Here is a 9277-nt window from a genome sequence, read left to right on the forward strand (position 1 = left end):
TAAATACTATAAAAACTAAACACTTAGAAATTAGAAAAAAAAAAGAAACTAAAAAAACTAGTAAAATAAAATTACTAGAAAAGAAAACTAACAATAAAAATAAGAAAAATAAAAAATAAAAAATAAAAATAAAATCAGAATGATAAAACCATTTTCATTTCAATGCTTGTCAATATCCTTTGAGTTCATCCAACTCTCTGTCAAATTCTTCATCTATATTTGTATCAACATCATATGTTGGACATGCTCATCAGGAAAAGAATACATGTCCCCAAGTGATGCAACATACGATCCGAACTATTTCGGGGTCATCCTCGTGGGAATGAGATGAACCAACTCAAAACAAGAATTAAACCAAAAGATTGATGTAGAAACATTTAATGTAATGTTCCTGCCAGTTGACCAGATTGTTCTTCATGCGTAGCTTCAAGCTGCGTATCAAGGACTCCTTCGTCTTCGTTCCAAATCTTCACCCTTCGCCGTTGTGAATACCTGAAACAGAGAGAACAAAGGGCGCCCTCGCGGTCGTTTGCACTCCGACGCTCAAGTCAGTACTGGCAGAAAACACCGTGCATCTCCGTATCAGAACACCGCAAACACCGTGTTCAGAAGGTGCGTAACTGAATTCTAATTGTATTCTCTCTCATTCTCAAGTCACTCGTGCGTATAGTGTGTAAGTGCAAAATGACTCAAAAACCTGTAAAACGTACCTTAGTCTGCTGACAGCGAAAGCTTATATACCTTTCCAGTGCTTCTGCCACGTGTCTCCTTCTTACTTAAGCGTAACTCTGTGTGGGAGGCCTTACGACACTGTAACCCAACTTAGGGAAATCCCAGCGTGTAAGTCTCCCTTCTCGAAGTGCATCTGGCGCGGGGGGTGACTTCCTGGGTGCCAACTCATGCGCCCCAGCAACTAGTCACTCGTCCTGGGAGTGTTTCTGCCCTCCTCACGTACCATGCATGCAGATTACCCCCTGGGACGTGGCCCTCTCATGGGTCGTATCTGTCCTAGTGGTTCTCTAACGGTGGCGCGTATTGCCACGTTTCCACGCCTCATGCATAGATACTCCACGAGTTGGGTTTCTCCCTGCAGGTACTGGGGGTGTGGCTTGGAAACCACCTCTCTCTTCTATTATTACTCTTTCGAGGTACCGAGGCCCGAGGCCTCCACGCCCCTACCGTGCCACCTCCTACTTGTGTTGCCCCCTCCACGGTCACTCCCACCCGTGGGTATCGGGGGGTGGCACCACCCAGCTGTAAGCACTTCTTGGTTCGAACCCAGTCAACGCCCGGGGCCGGTTAACGCCCGAGGCCTGGTCGACCCGCCTTCTCACCTCATTACGCCCTTGATGGGTCCTACCAAGTGTTGACTTTGGTCAACGCGCAAGGACGGGTCGGTACATGTAAACATATTAATACAAAAGCAAAACAAAAGTAAAATATTAAACATAACCAAACATAAAAAAAACATTAGGTTGCCTCCCAGAAAGGTTTGTTTAATGTCATATAGCTTGATGCCTGTTTTAATCACGGTGTATGAGCCCTTTGTTGCAACATTTTTCTGGTTACAACTTTAGCTCTTCTGGAGTATTTCAAGTTCAATAGTTCCATCAGTCCTGATTTCCTTGACAACACATAAACTTGATCATTTTGTCTTTAACATTATAGGTAGGAGTTTTATTTTAGAGTTTCTAAACATAATTGGTTGACCAAGTCTAAACTCATCTTACATTATACTTGTGTCCAGGTGAACCTTGTCTTCCTCCTTTAAACATGATGCAGATAACTTATTGATAGTGAGTTTCTTTTCCACAAATTTAAGCACAAACTCTTTCTCTTTTTAGTTGTGGAGTACAACAATGTAGAACTTTCTCTAACATATTTAAAGGGTGCAACTACTTTTTAGTTCTATGAAATGTTTCATTTTATGCATCTATTCTTAGACAATCTTTCCCTTTATTAGAAGGTTGCAAAATCTCAAAAACATTTAGAGTTGCCTCATCATCTTGAGCTTTCACTTTAAGTTTTCCAACATTCACATCAATAATAACTCTAGCAGTTTTCTTAAAAGGTCTACCAAGTATCAAAGGAACCTCTTTGTCTTCTTCTATGTCCATCACAACAAAATCCATAAGAAAAAATGAATTTGTCAACCTTGATAAGAATGTCTTCAACCACACCATACAGATACTTAATTGATATATCAACTAACTGTAGTATCATCCTGGTGGGTTTAACCTCCAAATCACTTGTCATTTTCAGCATAGTCCTCCATTAAATTGATGCTAGTCCCAAAATCCAATAAAGCATTTTCCATAAATAAAAAAACCTATGGTTACTAGAATAGTGAAAATTCCTGGACCCTTAGATTTTTCTAGCAAGGATTTATGTATAATGGCACTACAACCAACTTCCAACTCTATAGTTTCTTCCTCTATGAATCTTCTTTTCTTTGTCAGTAACTTCTTCATGAATTTTTCATATGTTGACATTTGTTCCAAGCCTCTGCAAATGGAATACTAATCTACAAATTCTTAAAAATCTCATGAAATCTAGCAAATTGTCTCTCTTTATCTCTTCTTGAAGGGTCATTAGGATAAGGTATATTGATAAGTGTCATATTTCAATAATATTTCATATTAAAATACATGCACTTATGGATATTAGTTGATAAAATAACTATAATATAACCCCTAATTTATGAATTTTTTTTTACATATTTTGTGATTATAATATGAATAAGAACAATTTATTCACAATTTGTGTTAATTTCAAGATTCTAGGAAAGAATGGAGATGAAAGGGCAAAATGAGAATATATAAGATAAAAAGGGAAAGCTGGAACGCTCCAAACACTCGCCCAAGACAGAAGCTCTCAGAGGATATTGTCCAAGCGAGCCCAATCTCACCCAGGTGAGATCACTCTAGGGATGTTGGGCCTATTTTCATCCAACTCGCCAAGGCAAGCTCAATCACACCCAAACGAGAAGTCACTTAGCTCAAGCCCAATTAGGATAAATATGAGGTGTGAGACACAATATTATACATCAATTGGGAGAATTAAAGGTGTTATAAAACCCTAAAGGAGGAAGTTGTCAAGGAGAAACATCTTAGATCTTCTTTTCTCGCTTTTCATGCTTGTAATGGCCAACATGAGTGGCTAATTCTACCCTTTGGGTTTGGGAGTAATTTGTCAAAATCTTATGTATTGAGGTGATATTTAAATATAATATTTTTTTCTTTATTGATGATTGGTATTGTCATTTTAGTTGTAATGCTTGTTTATCATGATCAAGATTCTTAGATTTGACTAAAAAGTATCTTTAAGTTTCTGACCCAAATGACATTGCTTAACATATTTGAATGCTAAGAATAGATTTGAAATGTTAATTGCTATCAACACCTAATCATAATGCTAAGGAGTTTTTATAAATATGCGAGAAATCGATATTTATGAGACTTTCTTAATAATTTTATATGCAAGAATCGATATAAATGACTTTTATATGGGCATCAACATCAATTAAATGATAGAATATTACTATGCTTTTCAAAATACAAAAGAGTAAGAAGGATAAACCCCAATTCCAAATTTCCCAATTGAACCAACAAACTTTTTAACTTGTTTTATTTATAATTCTTGTTATCATTATAACAAACTCCCAACAAACTTTATTATTTTGTTTTCTATTTAGTGAATCTTATACTTGATAATTCAACTGTTCCTTGTGGGTTCGATATTCGTTCTTAGGGACAAATTATTACTTCTGACGTGGTACACTTTCCGTAAAAAACAGCATCATATATTCACTATGGGAGCATTTCTCTCTTTATTTTCCATCCTTTTCTTTTTTTTTCTCTTTTTTTCTTCATTCTTTTCTTTATTCTTCCCCTTTTCTCTCTCACACTCATTTTTATCTTCTTCAATTTTTCTCTCCTCTTCCTTTTTTCCTCATCAATAACCAAATTATCACTAATCCCCTCTCCTACAATTATACCACTTCTAGTAGTGATGGACTTGCAATGCTCCTTGGGATTTGTCTATGTGTTGGTTGAAAATTGACCGCTTTGTTGTTCTGCCAATTGTTTAGCAATTTATCCTACTTGTGTCTCCAAGTTTCTAATTGAACCTTCAATATTCTTATGAGACAGAGATGCTTGCATAAATTTCTCCAAGGTGTCCTCCAATTTACTTGTTCTCTCATGAACTGAAGGATAAAGTGGTTTTTGTTGTTCATAGGGTCCTTGCCTATTAGATGGACCAACATCTTGTTTCCATCCAAAACCTTGATTTTGATTACTTCTTCAACCATGAGATATATTATTTTGATAATTGTTGGAGAAGCAACCTTACCTTCTCTAATTGCTCATATAATTGAATTCTGCTTTAGATGAGTTGTTTTGATAGGAACAATGACCATTTGGATGATTACCTTCGAAAAAATCACATTTCATACATTGATTATGACTTTGAGAGGAATGCACAACTTGTAATTGTTGTGGTAGTTTAGACATATGTGTAGTCAACGCTTCAATTTGTTGTGTCAGAATTTTATTCTGATCCAGAATTGCATTTGAAGTTTTAAGCTCAAAGCACCCATTTTTTTCTGAACGATTTGTCTATCATGTTAAGCTTGATAATATGTTGAAGTCAATGCCTCGATAATCCTTGTTGCTTGATCAACATCTACAACCATCATTGTATCACTAGCATCCATAATCATCTTTGTATCAGATCTGAGGCCATTGTGGAAGATGTTCAATTAAGCAATATCTTCAAATCCGTGATTTGGGCAACTTCTCAACATTACTTTAAATCTCTCCCAAGCTTCATAAAATGGTTCATCTGGTTCTTTTCTAAACATAGAGATGTCAGACTTTGCTTTAATGTAACTAGAGAGTGGAAAGAATCTATGTATGAACTTCTCCTTTACATCTTTCCATCTGTGAGGTTCTGATTTAGATGCGACTTGAGTCATTCTTTAGCTTTAAGTACTAATAAGAAAGAAAATAAACACAAATGAACATATTCAATGTCACATTCTTGGAACCCCATTGTTCCAAGCAACTCAGTAAAGGTAGACAAATGCATATATGGGTCTTCATGATCCATGCTAGTAAATTGATGAGTATTGATTAAATTGAGAAAATTTTGCTTCATCTCCAAATTCTTAGTAGCACGAGGGATTGCAATGTTGGAAAAGTGTTGTGGGCTCTGTTGCATAACATAATTTCCAAGTGTTTTTTTGGGTGGTAGTTGTCTTTCCTCATCCATGTTGCTTTCTTCCTGAATTGATTCAAGGTGAGGGGTAGATGTGGTTGGGGATTCTTCCCTAACTCCTATTTTCTTTTTCTTGTTTTCTTCCTAAGTTATCGAGTTGTCTTCTCAATTTCTAAATCTAACTATAATTGATCTCCAAAAAACTTGTCTTCTTATAACATATATCATAAGACAACTAAAGTAAGCATCAACGCAACAAAAAAATTAAACAAAAAAATAACTAATTTTTAAAAATAAAACAAAAATAACAAATATTTAAAATAAAGAAAAAAAACTATTTTCTTAAAATAAAAGAAAAACAAAAATAAAGAAAGATAATAATTAATAAAAGAAACTTGGGGTTCTGATGACTTTTTACTACAAGTGCTCCACATTGTCATAAGTAATAATGTGTCCCTAAAGATGGATATCGAACCCACAAGGAAAAATTGAATAATCAAGTAAAACATTCACTAAATATAAAATAGAATAATAAAAGTTTGTTAGAATTTGTTATGCTTGCAATTATTTCAATTGGAAAAATAACGATTGAGTTTCATCTTTCTCACTCTTTTGTATTTTGATTATCATGACAATATTATGTCCTTTGATTGATATTCATGCCCGTATAAAAATCATTTATATTGATTTCTCGCATATAAAAATACTAAGATGCTTCCTAAATATCAATTTCTCGCATATTTATAAAAACAACTTATCCTTAAGATCAGACGTTGATAGCAATTAACATTTCAAATCTATTCCTAGCATTCAAAGATGTTAAACATTATCATTTAGGTCAAAACCTTAAAAATACTTTCCAGACAAATTTAAGATTCTAAATCATGGTAAACCAAGCATTACAAACAAAATAATAATACCAATCATCAATCAAGAACAAAATATTATGTTTAGATATCACCTCAATACATAAGAGTTTTAACAAATTACTCCCAACCCTAAAGGATAGAATTAGCCACACAAGATGACTGTTACAAGCATGAAGAGCAAGAAAAGAAGATCCAAGATGTTTCTTCTTGACAACTACCTCCTTTAATGTTTCTCACACCTCCTATTCTCCCAATTGGACTACAATTCACTCAATGGTGTTTTCCTCTCAATCCTGCACACTAGGGTTGTGCCTCAAGTTGCCTATTTAACCTAATTTGCTTGGGCTTAAGTGGATTCTCGCTCAAGCAAGCTCAATCTCGCTTGAGCGAGTAAAACATAAAAAAATGACCAATGTTGTTGGAGCAATCTTGCTCAAGCGAGAATAAGCTCACTTGAGCGAGATACGCTGATGATGAGTTGGGCTTTTGTGATCTTGGTGCATGTTGGGCCTTCCAACTTTCCCTTTTTTAGCTTATATTAATCTCCTTTTGCCTAATCATCTCCATTCTCCCCTAGAATCTTGAAATTAACACAAAATTTGGGAATAATCGTTCTTACTCAAATAAAAATCATAAAATATGTAAAAAGCTATAAATTCATAATTTACAGGTTATTTAATACTTATTTTAGCAATTAATACTCATAAGTGCCTATGTTTTAATATGAAATATTACTGAAATTTGGCACTTATCAGGTTCCAATGGATTTCATGATTCACAAGCCTATTCCTCCTCACTAGGTTAACTTTGAGGACACAAAATGATCATAGTACTACTAGACACATTATTCCACTCATTGCAAAATCTCCTTCAAATGTTGTTGACTCCATTAAATATAGAAGATAATGATAAGGATGATTACTTCAAGAAAGAATAATTCTCATATCCTACTTCTTCTGATGAGATTGTTTATCACTTAAACTTTAGTTTTGATCTTATTTTAATATGAGTAATTATCAATGTTGTTTGTTTGATGAATGATTACTCTCTTATTTTAATTATCTCAATACTGTGATATTTTAAAGTCAAATTATATTTTAAAAAATAACTAAGTTTTAAAAATAAAAGAAAAACAAAATTTCCCAATGCTTGATGAGTTAAACTTTAATCTTAAATTAAAAATTGTTCCCCAACAACGGTGTCAAAAACTTGTTGACCTAATTCGACAAGTGTACCGAGTCAGAAGTAATAATTTGTCTCAAAAGATGGATCTCGAACCCACAAATAACAATTATCTTAAAATTTTAATGTGTAAAACTCACTAGATATTGAAATATGTTCAATAAATGGATTCAAGAGATATGAACATTGTTTCAATAAAATGTACTTGTAATTTAATTAAAAAGCAGAATAAATGATTATGAGAAGTTAATTGATAAAATTGGAATTAAAGTTAATATTTCTCACTTGTTTGTATTTTGGTAAATAAAAACACACAACACTCTTACCTAATTGATATTGATGCAACTAAAAAAATCATTCACATTGATTCCTCGAATATGAAATTATTAAAATCATCTCTTAAAAATTGATTTCTCAACTATCTAAAAAAATAACGGAATCGATAAACTCATTCCAATATAAAATCATGCATTAAAGTTTGTGCCTTTTAATTCAAAATGTTTTTTTTATCTTTTATTGATAAAAAAAATATTGTTTATTTTCATAGAAAATAAACTGTCGGTTTTTGTTTGATTTGTCGGTTTTTATTTGGTAGTGTCAGTTAGTTTATACTTGTTTTACTACTTCTATAATTTTACCTATCAATTATAAATTTGTTCTATAAATTTGTTTTAGTATTCTCACAAGTCTCACATGTTGATGTCAAAAGTAATTTGAGTGGTGATACAAACAATAATAAGTATATACTTCACAAATCAATAAAATAATATTTTAATTATATTTAATTTATTTTTTAATTTAAAATATTATTATAATGTGAAATATATGTTTTTACTGTATATGATGTCAAATAAATCTTTTTCAAGTAATTTATATATACATTATTTTCTTAATCTACTTACGTCTTTTAAAGATAAATTAAGATGAAGTAATTGAACTTTAAAATAATAATACTTCAGATAGAGGGATTATCCTGATAATATTATATTAATAAATAAAAATGAAATAACTATTCTTTTATCTATTTAAAGTAAATATTAAATAAAATTAAAAGAAACTTTAACTTTAATAGTTTGTAAATATTAAATATTATCTTATATTTACTCCTACAAATTATGTATTATATATAAAAAAGTATTAAATGAATATCATTCATAATTGTCATGATTAATTTATAAGTTAATTTTGTTGGATACAATTTATTTTTATAATACAAGCTTATTTTTAAGTATTTTGTGAAAATAAACTCTTTAATAGGTTATTACTTTTATTTTAATATTTTTATTTAAATAAACCCTGGGAACAATATCATGGTCAATAAAAGACAAAGGAAGTGTTAGAAATGTTTTCAAATATTTTTTTTAACACAATCAATATGAGTTTCATATGATACTTGGGTCTTTTAGACCAACATTTTCATGAATATATTTAGTTTTTTTCACAAGTATTTAAACAAAATAAAATTAAAATTAATTTTTCTATAAAATTAAAAATTAAGTTAAAATAGTTGATATTTTTTTTTTGTATATAATTCCTCTAAATTTTTATTTAAGCTTGTGCGCATGTTAATTTTCACTTATAAAGGACTCATTACTTTTTTTTATTATTTAAAAGCAATTATAAAGAAACTAGTCTAAGTAGGTCTTAAGATTTTTTAGACGAATTTCTCCTTAAAGATAAGAGAAAAAAAAAGAATGAAATTAATTTTTTTATAAGTTAATATACGATACAAAAAGTAAAAATTTAGAAAAAATATAGGAGATAACTTGTACAAATTAATATAATTTTAATTTATGAAGAAATTCACTCCATTTTATTATCTTGTAGAAATCTTTAGTCTCTTTTTTTTAGTGTTTATTTATTTAAATCAACAAATGTCTATATCACGATTTTCTAATTTTTTTAAAATAATTTTTAATCAATAAAAATGTTACATGTAAGCGATCTTTTGTTTAAAATTTCATTTGACCTCAAATAGCCATATATGTATTTTTTTATACTTATCA

At 31.2% G+C, this 9277-nt stretch overlaps 1 non-coding gene across 1 annotated transcript; it reads left to right on the plus strand.

Annotated features, from left to right (window-relative positions):
* The first annotated feature begins 4778 nt into the window (after window positions 1-4778).
* LOC137827383 (small nucleolar RNA R71) lies at window positions 4779-4878 on the plus strand. The gene has a single exon (XR_011083750.1). It is a non-coding gene; the product is annotated as a small nucleolar RNA R71 (small nucleolar RNA).
* The last annotated feature ends 4399 nt before the right edge of the window (window positions 4879-9277 follow it).

This window comes from Phaseolus vulgaris, chromosome 8, assembly GCF_051622355.1.
Source record: "Phaseolus vulgaris cultivar YP4 chromosome 8, ASM5162235v1, whole genome shotgun sequence".
Lineage (NCBI taxonomy): Eukaryota > Viridiplantae > Streptophyta > Magnoliopsida > Fabales > Fabaceae > Phaseolus > Phaseolus vulgaris.